Source organism: Camarhynchus parvulus, chromosome 6 (genome assembly GCF_901933205.1).
Source record: "Camarhynchus parvulus chromosome 6, STF_HiC, whole genome shotgun sequence".
Taxonomy (NCBI): domain Eukaryota; kingdom Metazoa; phylum Chordata; class Aves; order Passeriformes; family Thraupidae; genus Camarhynchus; species Camarhynchus parvulus.
The window spans coordinates 10870372-10894090 of record NC_044576.1 but is presented as its reverse complement, the minus strand read 5'-3'; the positions used below and the strand labels follow the sequence as shown (position 1 = coordinate 10894090).

Genomic DNA, 23719 nt, shown 5'->3' with positions numbered 1-23719 from the left:
TTGCTAAGTTACAGTAAACTGTTATCACAGTAAATTGTCTGCATTTAAATGGACTAAGATTCCACCTGAAAGGAGCCACCCAGATGAGAATTGATAATATACTGATGTCTCAGACGAAAGGAAAATAACACAGAAAAGCCAAATTGTGAACAGGGTAATTTTGTATTCCAGACATTAGGCAGACAGGCTCAAAAATAGCTACTCAGACCCCAGAGACTATGGCATGTGCTTCACTAGCAAGTGACTAAGAGCTGGAATACAATAAATAGGCACTAATTTAAAAATAAGTTACATTAATATTATCAACTTTTAATGGAATCACAATGATCTGTTGTCTAAATTGTACTTTAGAATTACTTTCCCTGGAAATAATCTGATACCCTTGCAGTCAGGCACCATATCTAAATGCTAGGAAAAAGAAGTAAATTTTTAAAAAAGTATCAAAGTCTCTGCACTTGTCTAAATGACTAGAAATAATCTTAAAACATAATGTTGGTAAATGCTTTCCACTTTCACAAGTGGAAAATTGTACCATGTTCTGATGGAAAATGATGTAGAATCCATGCTGACACATCAAGATGTTGTCCTACCTCTTCCCGAAACTCTGTTTTAAATTCCTGAGAATTCTCTGAAAGAAGAACATTTTTCCCCTAATCTATTTTAAAGAGTGCATGGAGAGGGTAGTAGCTAAGGGGAGTGCTTATTGGTGCCATGTTTGAGTTCATTCCAAAAATATTCATGCTGGGTCAACGGCTTGTGGGTCTTGGTGGTTGCTGGGAAGCTGAGTGGTGCTTTTTTTGTTAATTGCTGGTACCTGTTTGGTCACCTCCATGGGTGGGATCAATGTGGGACGTGTCATCTTCCTTGAGCAAAGAGTCTTTTTCATGGCAGTAATGTCAGGGCAGTTTTTAAAAAAAGGTTTAAAAGTCAACTATTAATAAACCTATTGCCAGTCCACAGAAGGTCTGAACAAATAGAACATGTAGGATAATGCAGAGAAAAACCATAATGATATATAGGAAACACAGATAAATTCAGTTTCAATTGTGACTCTGCACAGTACAGAAAACCTGTAAACCAAACCAAATGTCTTCCACTGCAGTTATACCATTAAAATCCAAAGGTGAGATTCTGGGACTCTGCAATATGCATTGGCTGGTCTGATACTCTTGTTTATAGGTCTAGAAAAATATGATTCTGGGCTAATTTTAAAGGTGTCACCCTCCAAAGAAAGCCATTTGCTAAAAAGCATTGGACTGACAGAAATGAAGCTGTAGACATTCAGTGAGAGATTTCCATTAAAATCACAACTAAAAACTGTCAATCAGCCCCAGCAGAAACCTGCTTAGATAACTCTGCTAGAAATACAGTACTTCCTCAGAAAATGGAAGAAGAATATTTTGCCAGGATTTCAGAATGGGGAGAAACAGCTTCTCCCTTTACTTTAAATTGTTGTGCCAGAGACATTTACTGTCCTTGCAAAAACCCTCCTGCAAGGCTGAATTTTTGATTCACAGCAGAAACAGCAGAGAGGAATGCAGACAGAATATGTAGTGCAGCACTGCCTGTGCTCCAGCAGACTTGCCCTGGTGCTTTCAGTGAGCACTACTTTTGAAAAGCCCCCAAATGGATCGCATCTATCTGAGAAGCCCTCAGAGAGAGGGGCAATGACAGGGAAGCGTTTCTGTGGACTGTGGAATCTCAACTCATTAAAGTGATGAAACAACTGCTGTGGGAATGAATCCACACGGAGTCCATGACAGACGCCTGGTACGCTCCATTCCCAGCAGCACAGCACAAAAGCCTCATCATTCAGCAATATTGAGAAGCTTCTTGTATCCACGGGAGCAGGCGGGGTAGTGCAGCCGCAAAAGTTGCATTAAGGGGAGAAAATGCAGTACCTAGGCTGTGTTTTGACCTGCCTCCATCCCTCCGGGGGTGGCTGGGTGGTGCGCGCAGGGTTAACACCAGAAAGACACACTGATGGCATGTAATGCCAGGTGTTCAGACACCCACCGAATTAGCGCCGGTGCCAGCTTTCCTACACAGCCTCGGGTGGCCGTAGGGTAAAAAAGACACTTAGATCTCTTACCTTGGTCTAGTCCAGTGTAGCTTTTTGGTTGTTCTCCGTCCACTATCAGCAAAAGAGGAATTAGCGGCAGATTCCAGTGAGTCATCCTAAACGGCAGAGAGGGCTCGCTGCTCGCACGGGCTGCGGGCTGGCTGCGCTGGGTGACAGCCGCGGGCTGGCCGGGCAGCGAGCGCGTCCCATCCTGCAGCCTGCGGCACGGCACGGCACGGCACGGCAGGGGGAGCCGGCCGGGAGCCGGCAGGAGGAGCGGCAGGGAGCACAGCCAGGCAGGAATGTACCATGTGCCCCCGGCTCCCTTCCCCGCTGCTGCCCGGCCCCGCAACGCGCTGCCCAAAGTTACTTCTCAATACGCGATGCACTGTCCGCCTATAGAGCCTCCTCCCTGCTCGTGTCTCCCCGGTAGTCCGTGCTCGGAGGAACTCCTCGGCATCTCGGCGATTACATGATCCTCTCTCTCCTTTGGAGGCTGGCGCGGATGCTCTGTGCAGATTATGCTCTGTCTGCGGCGATGTGAAAAGCAGCACTCGGCTCCTTGCAGCAATTTTATAGGCTGTTTAGCTGGGAGTGGGAAACCAAGGGCAAGGGCGGTAATTCTGGCATCAGAGGGAGAAAAAAATAGGAAAAGATGTTTGCAGCCACAATTTTGTTGGGGGGAGAAACATTTCTTGGTTACTCCAAACACAACAAGGTTGGGATAATTTCTGAGTCTCTGATATGGTTTATCATCTGGTTTATCATCTCAGGACATATTTCTGCAGATCAGAGACTGGTGCTAGAGACAGAACCCCTCCTGGGGATTCCCCAAATAATTTTCAGGAGGAAAAATGAAGCTGTTAGAGTGGGTTACTTGCACTAAATGGCGAAGATTTCTCTGGGCAAACACAGCTAGTTTCTAATCACCCTAAGTCTCCAAAATATGGCTTAATCATTTCATTGCACTCACACCCCTTGAATGCATAAGTTTGTTTATACAAATATTTTCTTAGGAAGCTAATAGAGGACAGCTTCACAGAACTTGGTGAGGGCTGTAAATACTTTAGCGTCACTAGAAAAGTGGGAAAAATGTTTAGGTTCTCACTGTTGGCTAACTGATTGCTAAATCTGGAAGGCTTTTGTGGGCTTTTAAATGGCCTTTATTAAATTATTTGTACTACTACCTTTGTGTCAAGCTATGCTCAGGTGCTCTGAATATTTATCAAATTTATCTGTGTCTGAAAAGGGGTGTGGTGTTTCATATCTTATATTACTTTAATATGACTGTGTATGGATGATTTTAATCCTGACTAATTGGCACAAAATCCCCCAAGAAAACTAGGAAAAGAATTACAGCAAAAGGTGAAAGAGCTGAGATAGGTATACATTCTTGATTAGAAAACTGAATGAAGGATAGTACAAATGATTGTACCACTTAAATATCCATTAGGTGTTCTGCCTGTGTTTCCCTCTGCAGAGTACAAAATGATTGGGGGTTTTTTATTCTGGTCTTATTGGATAGGGATGGTCCTGTGAGAGTGAGATATGGGTTCTTCAGATTTTTTTTCCTTTTATTTAATTGTATATATACTTCTGACAGTGCTAAAGGTACTAGGGATTTACTGGACTCTAATTCATAATGAAGCAGAACTGCAGCCCATATCCAAGAGCTTAGGAAATGTTTCCTTAGGCTGATTGCAGGCAAAATCATACTTCGGGGGTTTTTTTCCCCCTGAAAATTTGAACCAATGTGGCAACCTTCTTTTAGCCCCATTAATTTCCACATCTAACTCTACATAGTGGCATGAACAGTAAATACCTGTCAGCCATGTGCTGCTGTAGAGTATAAGGAGACTTCTCCTTCAGTCTGCGAGTGAACAGCATGAAATATATCCACAGGAGTATTTAATCTGACCTCTCTGTGGCCCTAAATTCATCAGGAGAAATAGTCTTTGGTACTGCTGGGCAGTGGCCATGGAGAAGTGCATCATTCTGGATAATCAGCTGTGTTTAGAACGTCTATCCAGGGTTCATTCAGGTCACTTAGAAACCAACCAGAATTGTAAGTGTATTCAAGGTGCAACAGACTTCATGTGGAAAATGGTTGGGTAGGAGAAGAAAAAGGTTTTGTGCCATGGAGGACACCTGCTGTAACAAAGCCTTTGCTTCAGCCACTCTTTGTGATACTGGATTGTCCCTTAAGGTCCTGGACCACTGGGAATATTCAGTGGAGAGAGACAGGGCAGGGACAGGTATCAATGGCAGAGAATAGGACCAAATTTTAAAACTCATTTCTCTGAGGTGACAGATGGCAGTGGCTGGAGCTGGGTGTCCTGCATGGCAGGACAGGAGTGAGTAGAGCTAAAGTGGCTGTGACTGACATTCTTGCACATTCAGAGAACCACAGACCTGGTAGCTCATTCTTTAGTACAGTTCTTTCTACCTTTCACATGGATAGAAATGTCACTAAATCGCCCACTCATGATCATATCAATAAGACATTAACATCATTTTAAAAGTGATAATGAAAACAGTTTAAAAATAGGAAGGACTCCCTTATATCTCCCTTATATGCCTTATTAAAAATAGTAAGGACTCCCTTATATCTTTCTATAGCCTTGTTCTTTAAATTCCTAAGGGGATGCTTTATTAGTTCTTTGCAAATTCCATTCTCCATTGAAATTTGACCAAGTGCAAGAAGTTTGGAAGAATAGACCCAGTTTGGCTGGGAGGATTGCTGCTATTGTTTTGTCAATGACTGTTTTTGTCAGAGTAAATATGGAGTAAATTCCAATTCCAATTAAACTTGTAAAGCTGCACATTACAGAAGCTGCATGAGTAAAACTCTCTCAGATGTCTATTTATTTAAAAGCTCTAGCTGATGACAGGAGCATTATTTTCTGGAGCAGTTGATTGACAACCTTCTTCAGATCAGATAGTGAAGATTTGCATATGCCAGAGTAGTCCTTAGGTCACTTATTGCCAAAATAATTGGGAGTCTCTGCTGCAGAGATAAGGAGCAGGTCAAGAATCTAATTGAATTGTAAGGCAGAAGTTGGCAGTGTTGCATACAAAAACTTGTAGTGCAGCTGCACTTGCCTGTAGCTGCCATAAAGCCCAGGCTGCCTGAGGAAGCTGTGACATCTCTACCACTGCAGTACTCAAAACCATCCCAGACAAACATAAGAACACAAGAGGGCATCCAGGAAAAAAAAAAATATTTTTATTTAGAATATGTTTACTGTGATTTTCTTTTTTCCCCACATGCTAAATAGTCACAGAATATACAAATGGAATGAGGTCAGAGCTGGTCTTTTTCCTTATCATTGAATGCAACAAAATGGACTTGATGATCTCAAAGGTCTTTTCCAATCTAGTTAATTGTATGATTCTGTGAAAATCACATCATTGCAGAATCATGCTTTAGACTGGTCAGTTTTATCTGTTGAGTGGCTGGGTGCCTTCCAATAAATGACCAAAGTCTGTGCAAAGCAGTGATTTTCCTGAGTTCTTCTGAAGCAGTGTAACCCATGTACTTATTTGTTACCTTCCCATGTCCTGCTACATTTCATCCCCTCATACCTATTTTATTACAAATAAAGAGAGAACAAAGCATTTTTCATTATTATTTTGCCTTTTTCTTTTACAGACATATGCTTCTGTGCTTAGTCACTGTTAAGCCTCCACACTTAACTCAAAATTTTGCACTTCAGTTTAGGTGCTGAAAACTTTGTTATTTTCAATTCCAGTAACAAATTCCAAGCATTAGACCTGCTATATATTCTCTCTCAAACATTATTTTGAGGTTAAAGTAATGAAATTTGAGTTATGGAAAGTAAAATAGACTTGAGAGTAACTTTAACCTTGACTGTTAAGGGCAAACCCACTGCAGTGGTGATCTGCTGTGTACAGAAATAATTGACTTAAAATGTACAATTCTAGAATGCAAAACCACTACAAAAGTTGTATCTTTTCTTTCTTCAGTTTGCAGCCCAAAATATTGCATTTGATGTTAGAAATGTATTTATATTAAAGAATCTGAACTTACTATAATACCAGCAAGTTTTTTTTTTGAATGGCAGTTATGTCCATATGTCTGTAATTATGAAAAATGATGCTTTCAGAATGAATTAAATAAATGGTATGAATGATTACTTTGGCTGCAAAGGTGGCTGCACACAGCTCCCATTAGCTGTGTGTAGACATTTGTGTTTCTGTTTACTTTTGAAATGTGGAGAACCACATGGAAGATAGAACACAGGACCATGTTTAAAAAAAGGACGTTTTGTCTGTAGATCTCCCAATAAATAAGCTGCAATGCTAATTGGGGAGAATGTTTCATGGTTGCTGAAGCTAGTGGAAAAGCTGAAAATGGTAATTTTTTTTTCCAATTCCATTTTGTGAAAAGATTGAGATTTTTTAAATCACAGTTTAGAAAAAAGGAACTGAACTGGATTGATTTCATTCCTATTCCCGCGTGCAGCTCAACCTCTGGTTTTTTGGTTTTGCCTGTACTCTCTGAATGCTCCAGTGCTATGAATTTCTGAGTTGCTGTCGTCATCCTATTGCAGTAGTTTAGTATTTTTGTTATTAGGAAGTTTGGGGTTGGTTTCTTTGCCTGATGTCTAACACAATACCTCATCAAACTAGTCCTGACAAAATACATTGATTGTCTCTGTTTGTCCTCATCATGGCTAAGGGGAGCTGATTAATTCTTTTCTGTTCTTGCAGCAGCTTTTTAAGCAATTGTTGTGTCTGCCCACATCTCAGCTTAAGAGGTGGGCAACCCATCTCCAAAACCATTTGCCTCTCACTCTGTCTCACATGAGAGGATACTTTAGAAAACAGAGGGATGCTCCTTCCCACAGAATGCTCAAGTGAACTTAATTCTTCAGTGCTGTACCAGTGACTCAATCTCCCTGCACAGCAAGGAGATGATCTCAGGTTTCTAAAGCGATAGCCTTGACATATAATGTGCACTACCTGACTTTACAAGGATGCTGAGCCCTTGAAAACAGATTTTATGAAGTGTTTTTAATACTGCAGCTTGGTTTGGTTGAAGTTTCCATTGTGAAGCGGTATTTTGGTGTCTGAAGCATTCCTGAAAAAGATCCCTTTGCTTCAGTTGTTTTTAAAGACCTGAGCTTTAATTTTATTTTTCTTTCTCAATTAAATTGGGACCAAAAATTTTGGCCATTGGTGTTTTTAAAAGACCAATTAATATGTGGTTATTAAACCAAAACTCTCAACATTTACTTGGAACTGAGAAAGATGCAAATCTCTAAGGCTGAAAATTCTTTAACAAAATTTTTTTAAACTGAAAATTTGACAGTCCGCTCAAATGCTAGGCTAGCAGTTCTTTCTTCCCCCTTTCTCACCAGAAATGTGTCCAGTTTGGAAATAGTTGAAATAGTTCATCTAGATGAATGAAAATTTGCCTCAGCTGAAAGATGGATTCAGATGCTGCCAGTATTTGGAGTTAAGACCCTTCCTGGAAACCAACTTTAAATTTATACCTTAAATTGAATGACAAAGAGTCCATCCTTGACTGAGAGGAGTTGGGAAGTCTGCCATGTCAGTTGTTGTTCCAGAATACTAAAAGGTTTCATTTCAGATTGCCATAGAACCCAAATAAATGTTAAGTTTAAAATAACCCCAAAAGCCCAAGGAGTCTGCTATCAGGGGAACAGATATTTCAATAAGGAGTATTTATATGGGTTCAGGGATAAATTGGATGCCTTTTCTCAGCAGTACACTTTGGCTTTGCTCTTATCAGAGGCTGGCATGAGTGATTGTCTGCTGTTTATTCAAAAGCATTAGAAGTGCCCTGTGGCGAGTGCACTCCTACTGACGAATGCTCAGACTGATATTTGGGTAGTGCTGACTGTTCCAGAAACTTGAGGTAGCTCGAACTGTGTGCCCAAAATGGGAAAATGTACCTCTGATTTCCTTTTTTTGTAATGGTGATATACACGAGGACCTGTCTCAAAATCTTGGTGTTCTCCCTAAAACTATGTGGAAGCATCTCTCTCAACCCCACACTAGCCATTTTCACTTGGAATCATTTTTGATTCATGCACTGTGGGATCAGATTCAGAAGGAATTAAAATGTCAATGTTTTGTTTTGTTAATGAAATCAGTTAATTTCTGTCAGAGGAATATAATTGTATATTAGAATTAGTTGTTCAGAGCCCAGAAATTCTGAGGGGTTGGTATCTGCTGTTAGCAAAATATTTACACACCTTTAGCTCTGAAAGGGTAGTTAGTAATATGTTGTTTGGTATCTCCCTGACAAGTAAAGCTTAGAAAATGCAGCTTGCTTCACTGAGCTGGCTTTTGCTGCTGCAGAACTGGTCCTTGGTGCCAGCCAGTTTGCTTTTGTAGGGGAAGGTATTAGCACAGAATTGCCAAGCACAGTGGCTATTTTGGGCTCCAGAGGTAATGAGAGGTTAAAAGGTGTGAAGAAGGGTTCCAGCTACCTGGTTTGATAGCCCATGCATCCTGGAAATTTAATTACATATTAACGGCTGCTTTCCATGCTATTAATGCTGGGAAATGGCCTGTGAGGGAGATGGTCTCAATTAGCCCTTGCATTAACTATTGTCATTAATGTGTGTCAGTATTGATGCTTTTAATTGCATGAGACTTGAGGAGAGCTGGAGCAATCACACAGGGATGCCTGCTTTGACTGAAGTCTGGCCTCCCAGGTCACAGCAATACAGAACAATTGGGTTTGGTTAAAAAAAAAAAAACAGAAATAGGGCAACCACCAGAAAGAGATTTTCTATTTTTACAACACTAGCAATGGTTTAGAGCTTGCTGTTATTTCTGAGTAAACCCACCCTTTGTAATGATAAAGAAACTTATCTGTGACTTTGTTTTAAAATCCTAGTAAAGTTCACATTGGTTTTCTTGTCTGCCTTTCATTTATTTTCTGTTGACTCTCTCTTTCTGCCCCTTCCTCCATCCCTCCCAGCGGCTCAGCCTTTTAAGGATTCCCTGCCTTCCTGTTGGATACATTAGGCATCACAGTGACGGCACAGCCCAGTCACCATGGCATCAGGCTCCTTTTCAATGCAAGTAAAATTTCTGGGAAAATTTTAAGTGCCAGATGATTCTGGTTTTACCTGCTTAAAATCTGATTTTTGAACAGGAAGAACAGGACTGAGAAAGATCTGCTAGGAGTATGGGATATATTGGAATTGGTTCAATGCATTCATTAAAAGAGTCTGTTTTTTTCAAGCTTACTGAATAGATGTATTGAAGTGACAGTGATAGAAGGTTTTCTGGTTTTAGGGTAAAATACTATTTTGAAATAATTCACCCTTTTAAATTATAGATTTACTCCTAAATCCATCTGCCTTCCCCTGAAGATTACATACTATTGAAGCCAGACTATGTCATCTCAGCTTAACATGTTTGTTAAGTTTGTTGAGTGTGTGATTTTTTCCTCTTCTCTAGTCCTGCTAGAGACCTGCAGAGCAAGTTAGTTAATGTTATTTGCAAACCTTGTTTATGCATTTCTAATTTCACATATTAGTTCCTTTGCAATCTGGGCCAGGGGTTATCCAGGACTGTTTCCCTCATGCTTCTTTTTTAAGTTTTGGTTCCACATCCATGTGGATGGTTCCATTTCAGTACACAGATGCTTCAGTTGCTGTTTCACCAGTCTTGCATAGAAAAAAGGCAAAGGATTTATTTAACTTTTCCTGGTCATCTTCCAAATGTGTGACTACTGATATTTGTTTCAGTCTAATTTCCAGACTTCTTCTAGCTTGACTCTCAACAATTATTATCTTTCCTATTGCAATTTTAAAAATATATGGTATTTATCTCTACTTTTTTGACATCCAAAGTGTACCATTGTTCCCTTTTTTCCGAACCAAATTGCTATTACTCCCTCTAATAATATTTTCCAGCCTAAGACTGCTTTTCTCCAAAGCCAGTCTAACAAAAAAGGAAAGGCATTTGTCAATTTCAAAATAAATAAAAATCTGGGTTATCTTTGTTAATTTTTACCTGTCCTTCTGCTCTCTTTCATTTCATTTCCACCTGGAAAATTATTCTTCTAGAACACAAATCTTGGTTCTTTTTGTGCCTCTAGTTATAATACAGAGATATCTAGGTGCTTATATTCTGTCCTGATGATATGTAAAGCTGTCTCAATTTTCCTCCAGAAGCGCCTCTGTGCAATCATTCCCTAAGGGCCTATTATATAAATTGACTCTGGTTTATCCATACTGTGGTTTTAGAAGCAGAAATGTTCCCTCATTCTTAATAATTTTATAAATGAAATTATATTTGTCATCTTTTACGTAATTTATTTTTCTGTATTGATATTTATGTCAAAATAATTTCATATGCTATTCATTGTAAATTCACCAGTTTGTTTCTGATCTTGAATAAACCTGTATGTCAGGAGAAAATTTCCTAGCCCATCCTCCTAAAATATCATTTAAGAGCAGATTAATGAGTTGTCTAATTAGAATAGTTCACTTTCTTCCAAGTTTTATTTCTATGGTAGTAAATCCTATCTGAAACTAATAAATAGGAAAAAAACTTCTTCAGGGAAGTTCACTTGCAAGCCTAAACTGAGTTCTGTTAACTGAAAAGCTGTAAGGTTCATAGAAGGTTAATTTTTATGGAGTTATTAATCAAAGTGAAAACACCGCTCTGCAATGCACATGATGGGTCTGCTAGACTAGGTTTGTGTCAAAGTTATGACTTTTTATAAGGGAAAACTGTGTTTTCCCTTTTTTCCCCTTGCACATGAACACACATGAACACACACACATCTTTTCAGAAAAGTGCTCAGACTAGAAAATCCCAGTCAAGCTGATTAGAGTTTGGTAAAGGTGAAAAATAGTCTTATAATGGGGAATTTGGAAGAAAGCTTTATTCTGTCTTTTTATTATTTTTTCCTCTAAAATGTACTATAATAGTGACCCTATTAAAAATATGAGTAACAGCAAAAATTGATAATAGTTCACGCAATTAACTCTAAACCAAGTGCAGTGCATCTATTTCTACTGTGAGTTGGGAAATCTTGCTGAAAGGTTTCATGCTCAATCGTTACATATATTGGTCAGAAATGGTTTGTAGTCCCAGGAATATAATTCTATATAATGGCAGAAATGGAGAGAGGTGTAAAGAGGGTGACAGCTGGATTGATGGTGACAGTTCTGAGTGTGCTGTTTCTTAGCCTTGCCCAATTATGACATTCGGATGCCATTTTTAATTTTCAAAAATTTTACCCAGAAAACATGGTAGTGTGAGTCTTTCCAGCCTCATCAAGACCAGACTTGTACATATGTTAGACAAGCCATGGCTGCTTCTTTCAGTTACCTAATTGAATGGTGAGAGATTTTAAGTGCACCTGTATTCTTGTCATGCATATTTGAATGCTAGAGAGAAATATTTTCCCCTGGCTGCTGAGTAAGTTTGCATCTATTTTTTTTCAATGCAGAAGTGCAATCACTGTTTTAGTAAGTATGGTAAGATTTTAAAGTTTAAAAAGAAATAATCTGGGTAATTTCTCTAAAAGGAGAAACCTAAAGAGTTTTGTCAGATCATGTGCTAATTTTGATATTTGTAGAACTTGAAATCTAAACCATCCTGCTTAGCATGTTGTTGATAAATTTTTTTAAATGCATCTTTTCACTGGTATTGATACAGCAGTTAAAACTGAACAAAGCAGTTATTAACTTTTCTCGAGTGTGGCATCCAGCAGTTCAAATTCTGTCTTGTCCTTGTCCTTCATACACTGAGGTGATCATGCAGATACACATCAGAAGAATAAACTGTAAAATTAAATGCTGATAACTCACATAAGCCTCAGTGTTTTAGAAGTTTAACCCAAACATCTGTCTGCTATTTCTGCATGCAACAACATTGTAGTCTCTTTCCAAAATAGTTCAAGTAGTGGAAAAATAATCATAATATTCATGTTAAGTGGAGCTATTCTTACATTCAAGGCTTGCAGTGGAGGCAAATATTTCCCATTTCCTCTTATTATTCTGGTCAGGGAGAAGTAATAACTAAAACTGAGTAGCTCTGGACTTCCATCCAGCTTTGGGAACTGCTTGAGGAGTCCTTCTGTCTGACCTGGCCAGAGCTCTTTCCAGACCAGAGAACAATAGCATCATAGAATAGTTGGGTTGGAAGAGACCTTAAAGTTACAATCTACTTCCAGCCCCCCAGCCATGGGCAAGGACACCTTCACTAGGTCAGGTTCCTCTCAGAGCCCCATCCAACCTGCTCTTGAACCCTTCCAGAGCTGGGACCTCATCTGTGCCTCCTCACCATATGAATAAAGAATTTCTTCTTTACTTCTAATCTAAATCCCTCATCATTTAGTTTTAAACCATTCCCTCTTGTCCTATCACGTGTGAAAGGCCCTCTCCCTCTTTTATTGCAAGCTGCTCTTAGTCCTGGAAGGCTGCAATGAGGTGTCCTTGGAGCCTCCTTTTCTCCAGGCTGACCATGCCCAGCTCTCAGCCTGGCTCCAGCCTCTGACCATCTCTGTGGCCTCCTCTACACTCACTGCAACAGGTCCGTGTGCTGGATTTGTAAAAGTTTTGATTTTGCATGTAACTCAGAAATAATAGTAATTAATTTGACTGGTTTATGCCTAAAAATATATCTTTCTATCCAAGATGATAAGATCAGCTGTCAGCAGGCCTTTCATTTGCAGGGGAGGGACAGCAGATGCTCAGCAGAACAGATGTATAGGAAGAGCTACACCCAGGGAGCCACTTGAATCAAACCATCTTTTATTAGCCATGGACAAATCACATGGCTGCTAAGAAGCCTTTATTAGCACTACTTTCAATTTTGTCACCAAAAATATCCATGCTTAGAGCCGCTGAACATGTCCCAGTTTGTAAGTCTGGGCTGGAGCAGTCCTGATGAATTTTGGCTGTGCTGCTCTCCAGGGACAGACAGACAGCCCCAGCCACCAAGCTGCTGTCCTGTTTGTGCTCAGGAATCAGCATCCCATGGGAACAGGACATGCAGGAGCTGTGAACAGTTTACTTTATTAAGTAAATTTACTTAATAAAAGAAGTTAATTAAACATCTTGCATGGGTAACCTCTTTCAGTGTAGGCTTTTGGAAAATTTATTGCTTTTCCCTTTCATTATTTTTCTTTGACTGATACTTTGTTTCACTGAATTCCAGATTCAGTCCATCTGCATTAAAAATTATTTCACAGTTTCTGGTCAGAAAGGGTATATTAGGAGAGGCTTTGAAGTTAGAAAGTATAAATCAGGACAGGTTCTTTGATTCAGGGCTTTCTCACAAAGCCCTAACAAACTGGGTTAGAGGTGTTGGTTGGGTTCTTTCTTTTTCTTTTGTGGTTTTGTTTGTTTGTTTGGTTTGCTTTTTTTAATCATTATTATTTTTTTATTCCCCAACTAGCTAATATTTCTTCAGCATAAAATGAAAGATTTAATCTGTTTACTTAAAAGAGAATTTGTTTTGTAAATAAAACATGTCATTAATATTTATTTTACAATATCAGCAATTGAGACTTCAAAGACAGTCTTTCTAAAGAAAAGGAGGGAATATGGTACTATTTTCCTGTGCAAGAAATATTGCTATTTTTCCAAATAGGACCTGTATGAATTTAAAATATTTGAAACTTTAAAATACATTGATATAAAATTTACCAATCTTAGTCTCCATGTACCCCACCTTAGTGTGTTAATTTGTTGAACCAACTCTTCCATGCTTCAAAATGTCCAAGAAACTGATTAGACCTCAAATCTCTGTTCTGTTTCCTGACTTTGCAGTTATCTTTTCAATTATCTCAAATTTATCTTTTTGTTCACCTGGTTTTGTGCCATTTTTCAGTTAAATGTGATTTCATTTCTTCTGCAAATGATGTTTGATTAGAAGGAATAATTTGTTTTCTCTGTGAGTATTTCTCAATTAACTGATTAGCAAGTTTGGCTGGGAGGTTTTTGTCATTTTTGTTCTGCTTCAATGTTCTTTCCTTGTTTGAGTCAGAGGTTTCAAGAATCCCCATCACATTATTTCTTTTTTGGTGTCTGCTTCTTTTCAAATACCTGGATGTTCAATTCATTTATAATAATATCAGCAAATAACAGTAGTTTTGTTTTGCTTATTTATCAATTTCATCTTGTTTGAAAGTCTGTTTTATGAAAGAAAGATTTTTCTGAAATATCTAAGGGTCAGCTACCATTTTTTTTTTGTTTCACAACAATGTATGTCTTCCATCTCATCAGTAAAACATCTGAATATGGGTTTTAAAAACTGTCAAAGAGTCTTAAAGGAAATACGTTTTTTTCACGCATGATGTTATATATATATATATATTTATATATATACATATATGAATCACCCTGTTCTTTGGGAATTTGTTTTTTGTAATGATTTTTGCTTTGTGATTTATGAAAAATATTGAGGTGAGTAATCAACGTCTAAATCCTATCTTCAAATTGAAAGGACAGTTTATATGTGAGAAAATTGTATCTGATGTTTAGGAGATTAAGCCTTCTACAGGCTCTAATGTTCATTTTTCCAGTCATGCAGTTGAATAAATGACCCTTAGTAGCTATCACTGTTACATCAGTTTAAACATGAAAGGTGACAACCTGCTTTTATTAAAGATGTTGGCAATGCTTCAGGTGACCTGACAGAACCAGAATATGGGAGGAGAACAAACATCTCAGAATTATGTGCTGAGAAATAAAAATTTCACTTCTGTTTCCACAAGGAAAAATAACCATGGAAGTTCAATAGATGAACTTTTTATTACTATTTATTACAAAATTCTGCTTACCTCTCTTTGTAGTATGCCTGTAGGAACTGGATGAAATTTTTGAGTCTTTATGTACTCATTAGTACTGAGCATGTAGCTCTGCACCAGAGGAAAGCTGAAACCCAACTAGCTGATCTTGTGAAAAAGTTTCCATAGCTTTGGAATATGGGCTGGAAACTGCAATAAAACTGACAGATTTTTGGATTATAATTTGAAAACTTTTTTCATTGGTATTATGGAAAAAGATACTAACACAGAACTTTAAAATCTGCACTTGCAAATCTCCCTGTGAACCCTGGTTGAGTTGCTTTACTGTCTGAGATGCATGTTTGAGTGTGTATAATTTCATAGATTAAACCCACAGGCTATCAGTTTCCCTGTATCTAATAAACCTGATCTATGCAGAATTGATTTTTCTTGGCCAGTTTCAAGATGAAAATGCACTTTTATCTGTTTTTCTAAAGTGCTTATTGAGGTCATTTCACATACTGAAGCAGGAGAGGTAAATATTCAGTATTTTCATGAGATAGATGAGCAGCAAGATGATAAAATCTTGCTTGAATGACTTGGCCTGCACCAAACTAATCCAATCTCAATGCAAAAATGAGGCTGGGAAAAAAACATGTGCAAGACAAAACACAAGCACAAGAGTCTAAAATTTTTCATAGGCTCCATGTCACACTGTCTTTCATCTTCCCTTTTGCACATTATTCTGGAACGTGCACTGTACTGACACCAAAGGTTGGTGTTACTGTCATATTTTCTGGAAAAATTTCCTTGTTCAGGATTTTCTCCTGGGAAGATGAGAAGCCTCAGCTTCTCCATGTTTTTGCTGCTTTAGAATGTAGTCTAAAAATTGTTTTATCTAACATGTGAATCGTTTTAATTTAATGACTAATCACATCCAGCTGTGTTGGACTCTGAAGAGTCAGTCACAAGTTTTTGTCATAATTTTGTTAAACTTTTTGTCTGTATCTTTTTTTTTTTCTAGTATAGTTTTAGTGTAACATTCTATAATATCATATCATAAAATAATAAATTAGCCTTCTAAAAATATACAGTCAAATTCATTCATCTCTCACCTCGTCCTGGAAACCCTCACAAACTCAACAGGTTGGGGTGGAGGAAAAGAAGAACCCTTTAGGAGTTTTTTCCTTCCATCTTTTTAGTGCTGTTTGAGTCCCTCTGTACTGCTCCTTGCCCTTCAGCTGCGCAGAGACATAAGGCAGCTGAAAAAGCCAGACTTGATTCTGCAGGATTTACCTGAGCATGGCTGGGTGCTGGGCTCTTCAGCTGCTCATCTGAGACATCAGAACCTCCTCTGAAATTGACCCCATCATCCTTTTGCTTTTGGGCCTCCTTCTAACTGGGTTGTTCCAACCAGCAAGAGAATCTACAATAATGGGGGATTTGAATAGTATTTCCCTAGTATCACTTAAAGATGTATTGCAGAGGCTGTACAGATTGTCTGACTTTCAACCAATTTTTTGCAATATTTTCTGCAAAATTCACATTTACACAAAGGTGTCAAACATTTTCTATTCCGATCATAAATGACTGAAATGGAGAATTTTTCAAACTTGGCGAGACATTTGCTTGATTTTGAGTGCTTTACTTAATCTGCTTCTAAAAGTTTGTTTGGGCCACATTAGCATTTGAGTTACCTAAATAATTATTTTTATTGTGTGTCCCTGTGGGGGAGAAGGAGTGTTAGTGCATTTTCTTCAATACCTACAGTTATTGATCAATGTAAATCTGGAAGAGGGATAGGTAAACAAGTTTAGTGATGTAGGACACCTCTTTGGGACATGTGTCTGCTGATAGAGACTGGAGCAAACCCAGAAAATTCTAGACAATTTTTGGTGATGTATTAAAAGCTATACTAGAGAACAAAATACCTGCACTTAAATCTGTTGTGATAATATCACATATAACATTTCCTCCAGAGCTGATCCTCTGTTTACTCAATATATTTACCACTGTTTCAGTGATTCCACAGTATATAGTATCAGTAGCAATTTCACCTGAGCAGGGATGAGTTAAAATAATTATTATTATAATGGAATTTTAACATTCCTGTACTCTTGAATATTTGGTTTCTCCATTAACAGGGTTTTTATTAGAGGAGCTAGAAATAGATGTGATGACCTTGGAGAGTATCAGGATTTCTGTTTGCCTATGAATTCATCATGCTTCCTTATCTACTAAGAGAAGCTACTAGCAAAATTAGTAGTTTACTATCAGCTAGATAATCAGAAATAATACAGAATACATGTTTTCAAGTCCCATACATATGTTTTAATAAAAATAGATTTAAACTGACTTTTAAGCCCCATAATTTTTAATTGGTATTGCATCAATTTAATACCATAATGAAATTATTATAGCACAGAAATGTTATGTATAACATTTTCATGTAAGGGCCAAATCTGAGGTGTCAATTAAACTGACCATGAATATTTGTTTTTAATATTTAAAAAAAGCCCTATAAAAATAATCTCATCACAAATATAACTGCAGAGGTTCCTAAAGCATGACAGCAAATTTTTCTCACTGCTCTTACAGCTTGCGTCACTGGTAGGGTTAAAAAGAGAAGTGGTTGTCTAGCAACACTGACATCTTTATTTCTTGTTTTGATAGTGCTAATCTATCAGCATCTGCAGCTAATGGGAACACATAATTTAGATTTTTTTCTTACAGCTCTGTAAGTGAAGCAAAATATAATTTTAGTAGTAGGCAAGGAACTGAATTTGACCTTCGTTTTAAAGAGATTGTGTTGTCATTTTAATATAACTCAGTAAGGCACAGTAATTAATAATTACACACATGTACAGCACATGTACAGTAATTTTTTAAAGATAATTAATAAAAATTGTATTCTTCAAAAATAATTCCTGACTGTAGATTGACATAATACTGATTCATAAATTGCAGTAGGTATTATCCTTTGGGTTAATCTTTGTATTGTTAGAAAAAAGTAAAGTGTTTTCAGCTTTTTTTTCCCCTAGATGATTTTTATCAAGTGTCAGCTAGATTTATAGGATGATATTTTCTGCTCATATTATTTTCCCTTCTTGGCCTCAGTAGTTTGATTTGTTTGGTGGTCAAATTTCTTTAAAGCATAGGAACAGTAGGTTGAAAGCATAAGGGAGGAGATGATTGAACTTGGAAATGGGTAATTTCAAAGTGTTCAACTTAAACAAAAGACATATTCTTAAATGTGGAAGGGGTTCAGATGATAAAGAAAAGAAAGAAGTGGTGCATCAAGAGATACTCTCAAAATCTAAGAAACAACAAGAGGTACAGAAGGTCTGGAAATAGTAATGTAGTTCTGAATTGGATTCAGCTGTGAATTCATGTGTGGCCATTGTAATTTATATGGCCTGTGTGACTAAGAAAGAGCTCCTTGGTGTTATGCTTAAAAAGGGAGGAAATCAGTGAAAGGCTATCAGAAAAATTGTTCAAAAGGCTAAATACAGTGGCTCTGTTTAGTGATTGATACTTACATAACTGTACAGTAAAGCACTTTAACTCCTAGGATACAGGAGGGGTTTTTTGAGAGGTGATGGAGTGATAGTTAATGTATTTCACTCTGATGTATAGAATTTTGAAAACAAACAAAATATAATTGCTGGGATCCTGGGCTTGATTAAAAGTTCTTCTTGCTCAGCATCCTGTTTGTGCCAGTAACCTGTGAAGGTAAGAAACATTACACATATATAAAACCTGTCTTTGGGATATTTTTCTTGCTTCTGGGAAGTACTTTTGGGATATCTCAAATCAGAAGCTTCACATGAATAATTTTTTGTGGATGTTGTTGGATGTGTTTTCCATTAGTTATTCTCCTTCTGTTTTGGATCAATGTTTATTTTGGGTCTTGGTGCTATCTGAATAAGAGCTTCAAAATGTTCTTGTTTTGTACATTCTTTAGCTTGTTCAAGTGAGCTGCCTCACAATAACGCTGATTTTCCTATGCCTTGTGTGATAGGAAATAGTAAATATTAATTTCCTGCTTGCTTTTGTGGTATTATTCATAATTGTATAGCTTTCTGTGACAGTTCCCAGTCATTAATTCCTTGAGAAATGCCCTCCTTGGGAGGCAAGTGCAGTGCCATGAACCAGGGGTAGCTGTCTGTCTCAGCAGGTTGGGCATGGTGCAGACATCCATTTACAGCAGGTCCAGAGAACAGATGGCCAAGGGATATGTCTGTGGGGAGCCTTAAAAAATGGAAATGACAATCTGGGGCATTATTTATCCCATATATGGTGAGCAAGATAATCAGAAGTACTTTATACCTCATTACAGGACTTGTTACTTGCAATTGTGGAGATTATGAGAATGGGAGTAGTGCAAGGATTTTTGTAATTCTTATATGAGAAAGAAATCTCTTCTCCTTCTGAAGACAGCATCATCACTCATCAGTTTTCTCAGATATGGAATATAAGTTTCCCAGAAACTTTTGTAAATCTTGAGCAAATATTATCAGCTCTGGATAGATTCTTCAATAAACCTAATTCTTTTTGGACATCTCCAAGATGTCTGTGTAAATGCAGGGGATTCTCAGCTGAAGCCTAGAAAGTTAGTGTCATATATCTCATACCTTGAGAATGTACAGCTGAATTATCACAGAAAAGTACTAGGTGTGAGAATGATTGAAAATTTGAAATATTGGTGTGCAATATCAGAAACATTCAAGCCAAGCAGCCCTGGTGCATTTAATGACATGTCTGGTGAAGGCTGAACTTGATTAACTTTCCTAGGTTTTCCACCAGTTGGTTAAAGATTTAACAGAGGAGTAGAAACATGCAGTTGTGCTATGTTTGCACAGCACTGAGTAATTTGCTGTAAGTCATCCTGTGACAGAGGCTTCCCATGGCACTGGGCACAGCTGCTTTCTCTCATCTACAGGTTGGCCATCAGGCCCTCTGCTCTCATGGGTCATCTTTGGGAGACAGGGAAATGTTTGTGTCCTGCCTGCATTTGGTCACGGAGAGACTTATCCTGCCTGGACAGGACTGAAGTGCCCTTACAGGAATTTACTCTGCAGTTCCAACAGAACAAAGCTTGAGTGGGAAAATTTGAGTGGCTACCCCATGCCAGACCATAGAGATGGTGTCAAGCTGTGGGAATTTGGGAGCAAAGGAGTTGAGGGAGGATAAAATGAACAGAGATCAATGTTAGATGATGTTTGAGGAATGAGATGGGAAAAATGGTGGGAGCTCAAGGAATGAGCCTCCCTAAGCCCTAGAGCTCAGCATTTAAAACGGGCTAGAACCCAGTCCTGCATGCCAGCACACTGCAGACATGGGAGTGTGTAATTCATCTTCTCTTTTCATTGTTAATACCCTTTCAGACTGTTATGTCTTCCCATCCTGTCTCCATTTTCAGGTTGATAAATATTTAATTATATAAATTTTCTGTCATAAATCATTTCTTCCATGTTTTAATCTGTTCTGCTGGTCTTTTCTTAACACACTGCAATTTGTCAGTCTTACAGCTAACATTATTTCCTGCACTGAATTAATTCTTTGTAGTGTGTTCATGCCAAAAATGGGCCAAAGGTCAGGCAATTATCATTTCTGCAATGCATTGTCTTCGTGGATTTTAGCGTGCAACTGCACTCATTCTGCGTAGTTTTTTGGTATTTCTGCAACGTGGGAGTTTCTTTCACACTTCTCTTTTGTTGTATTTTCTAGATTTCTTCCACTCAGTGAATAGCCAGCCACACGTTGATTTCTATGTCCCTAGGTGTTTTTTATGTGCATTTTTCTAAATTGAAATTCATGCTGTCATTTTCTGCCCACTAGTGCCTCTGGCTCTGTCACTAACATTTCTCAGCTCTGACTGATATTCATAACTCTTTCTGATTTACTATTGTCTGCAAATTGCACCAGAGCATTATAAAGGTATTTTTTTAAAAGGCAGATCTCATTAAAAAAATTCTAGAAGACATTTTTCCCCAAGCTTACTATGTTCTCATCAACCACCTTGTCTGTTGTCCCCAGAGGATATCATACTTTGTGATATCAGAAATCAAATCTCATGCTTAAAAAGGATAATAGCCTTCATTTTCAGATTGGTACTTTTTTTCTTCTTAATGGTATTCTTCCTTGGTCTCTAAAGTACAGAGTTGAATAAATATGTGGTGTACGTAGGAAAACCTGGCAAGAGATTTGTCTCATTACAAGACTAAGCCTGAAAGTCACAGCTTATTTAAAGGGGTGATCTTATTTAAAAGTAAATGGGGGAAGTCTTCAAGAGGAAAAGACAAAACTTCCTAAGTACTTCATGCTCAGAAAACTGTAACATGCTGTCCTCAGACATGTTTTGGAAAACTCCAGTACTCCTCAGTGCTATTCCTGTACAGTTCTAGTAATTTGGCTAGATTTCTCTGGCTGTCCTCCCAGGTGTCATGGGAAAATAAAATAGAAAATGAGAGATTGTGAGACTTCTCAGCTTGGTGCTTTGAGTGAGAGCACAGCACATGGTGGGTGAAAGTCAGCTGACTTGATCAGGAGTTCTGTTCACAAATCTGGCAGGATGGCTGTGTCTGCTGTGGTGATCTGTAATTTACTGCAGAGATCCTATTTGGATGTATTAGGTGCCCCTGCTGATCAGACCCCTCTAGCTGTGACAAATAGAAGCTGGTTCCTGACTCTTGGGATGGGGCACTGCATGCTGCTATCTGGAGAGGATTGTGGCAATCATTCCTAGGAGAAAAAGACAAATTATTATTCCAAGGGACGAAAGGAGCAGTGGGCAGCCTTGCCATCCCACTTGAAATTTGTCTACCTGTTTCTAGGGAGCCTCTCAGCTCCCCATGGGCAGCTGCACACACTTTTGTTAGGAAGGTGACCAGTGCCAAAGAGCACCTGACACTGAGATTCTCCTAAGGCCAATGTCTCCCCTTTCTGCCAGTTTGCCACGTGGCCCAAGTGATAACTGAGAAAGCTGAGAGAGAAACCCCAGGCCTGCAAAGTGGCTGCTCTGCCATGGACACATGGTGGCACAGTGAGGAAGCTGGCATGATCAAATGAATTACCACAGCCCCCTGCAAGGTATCTGAGATGGTGGAAGAGGTCCAGATTCAGGGACAGAAGCAGTGAGAACAAAAGCTTCCAATTTTTAGTGCATCATTAAAGACACAAAATGAGTCCAACAGTAAAAGGATCATTTTTAGAGGAAATTTCCTTACAACAACTGAAGGTGGAATAAGTCCTCTGATTCCTGCTTACAGATGAGCTTTGCCACCAACCAGAGAGAGAGGCATATGGACCCACAAAATCTCAGTGCCTTTCAGTGTGCAGAGCATCTCATAGAAAACTACAAATGTATTATCCACTTGTATAAGAATTCTCAAGTTAAGAAACCGGTGTTCCAATGTGGAATTTGTATCCTACAGTGAATTGAAAAAATTGAAACAGGTAGAGTGGGATTTTGAAAAAAACCCAGAAAACCCTGTTCATGAGCTTTCAGTATCCCCTCTTGTAGAACACAATCTAGGTCTTTATTTCCTTACTATTTTTAATCTCCTAGGGTTCTGCTGGCTTCTGTTCTTGTGCAAGGTGCTGCCTAACAAAGAGCAAGCGCAGAGCCAGTGGAACAGCTTGTGCAGTTATTGCTACTGAGGCACTTTAATTCTTGGACTTGCCCCCTTTCCTGGGGCAGCCATTTAAGAGACAGGTCTCCCACCAGGTGCACAAAATACTCTTCCAAGGAAATGCAAGCTAATTGCTTTCATTCTGCTTCTGAACCTCAGAGCCAGGGAAAAGACAGTGATCTAGAAGAGCCATGACTTGAGATACTGAAGTTTCCTTGGCAGTTTGCTTTGATATGTGCAAGAATTCAGAGCAAGATTAATAAAAGTAGAAATGTTCCTGAAGTCTAACTTCTTTAGTTCAAATGTGGTTTAAGTATATTCCACTAAGGTAGCTAAATAAGGAAGCAAATGCACAAAAATGTTCCTGCAGTGGGAAATCAGTCTACTGTGGTTTAAGATATTGGAACTCCTTTTCATAAATGTGCTCCTGGGTCTTAAGGAAATGTTTGCTGTAAATGGCAGATAAGTTATGTTCTCGTTGGTCTCAGCTTGCTGACTTTTTGGAGTTTCTTCACTGCCACAGATTTCTGTCACAGCTTTTTGTCGAAATAGGATGATGCCTTTGTTAGAATACTCATGTACTGATTTGAGAAAGAATTGTTGTAGCCTTAAACAGTCTCAGGACCAAAAATACTTCTTGCATTTGAAATCTTGGGAGTGGTGTGGATTTTTATAGGATTATTTTTTGTTATTTTCAAACATCCTGAGAGTGTACCCAATAGGAAGGAGGCTGCAATAGCCAGTCTGAAAGAAACATACATATTATGTGAAATTCTCCATTCAAGTTTTGAAATAACAACATAGAGTGAAAAGTTTTAATCAAATGTATGATTTAACAAAATTAGCTCAGACTCTTAGAATTTCCCATGTTTTCAATGTTACAGTAGGCTGGATGCAATGTACAGGTAACAAGAGATACTTCTGTATAGTTTTTAAAAGCTACACTTGAACCCTGTAAAATTTTTGGTACTCTAATCCTCTGGAGCCTCTTCTTGGAGAAGGGATCCGATCTCTGGTTAGAATTAAACAAATCAGCTTGTACTGTAAAGCACAGTTACTGGCTCTTAAGTTGGGTGTCCAATTAAATGTAATGTAACTACTCAGAGAAAGGACATGACCTGCAATAAGATATTAATTTACATGAATTAATTGACATGAACCAGTTCTGCTTCCCTCCCATTCTGCTGAAGGAGTTCTGTCTGCTGATATTTATGCAGGAGAGCTAGCAAGAAAGAAAGACTACTCTGTAGAAGATTATAAGTTTCCAAT

General features: G+C 38.4%; 1 protein-coding gene across 2 annotated transcripts in view; it reads right to left on the bottom strand.

Moving 5' to 3' along the window:
* Positions 1 to 2458, bottom strand: part of RASGEF1A (RasGEF domain family member 1A) — a 146809-nt gene extending 144351 nt beyond the window's left edge. The window contains exon 1 of one of the 2 annotated variants that reach the window (XM_030951517.1): positions 2093 to 2458. The gene's annotated coding sequence lies outside the window, so the exon portion shown is untranslated. The remainder of the gene's footprint in view (positions 1 to 2092) is intronic. The other variant, XM_030951515.1, reaches the window with a different exon arrangement.
* Positions 2459 to 23719: the final 21261 nt, after the last annotated feature.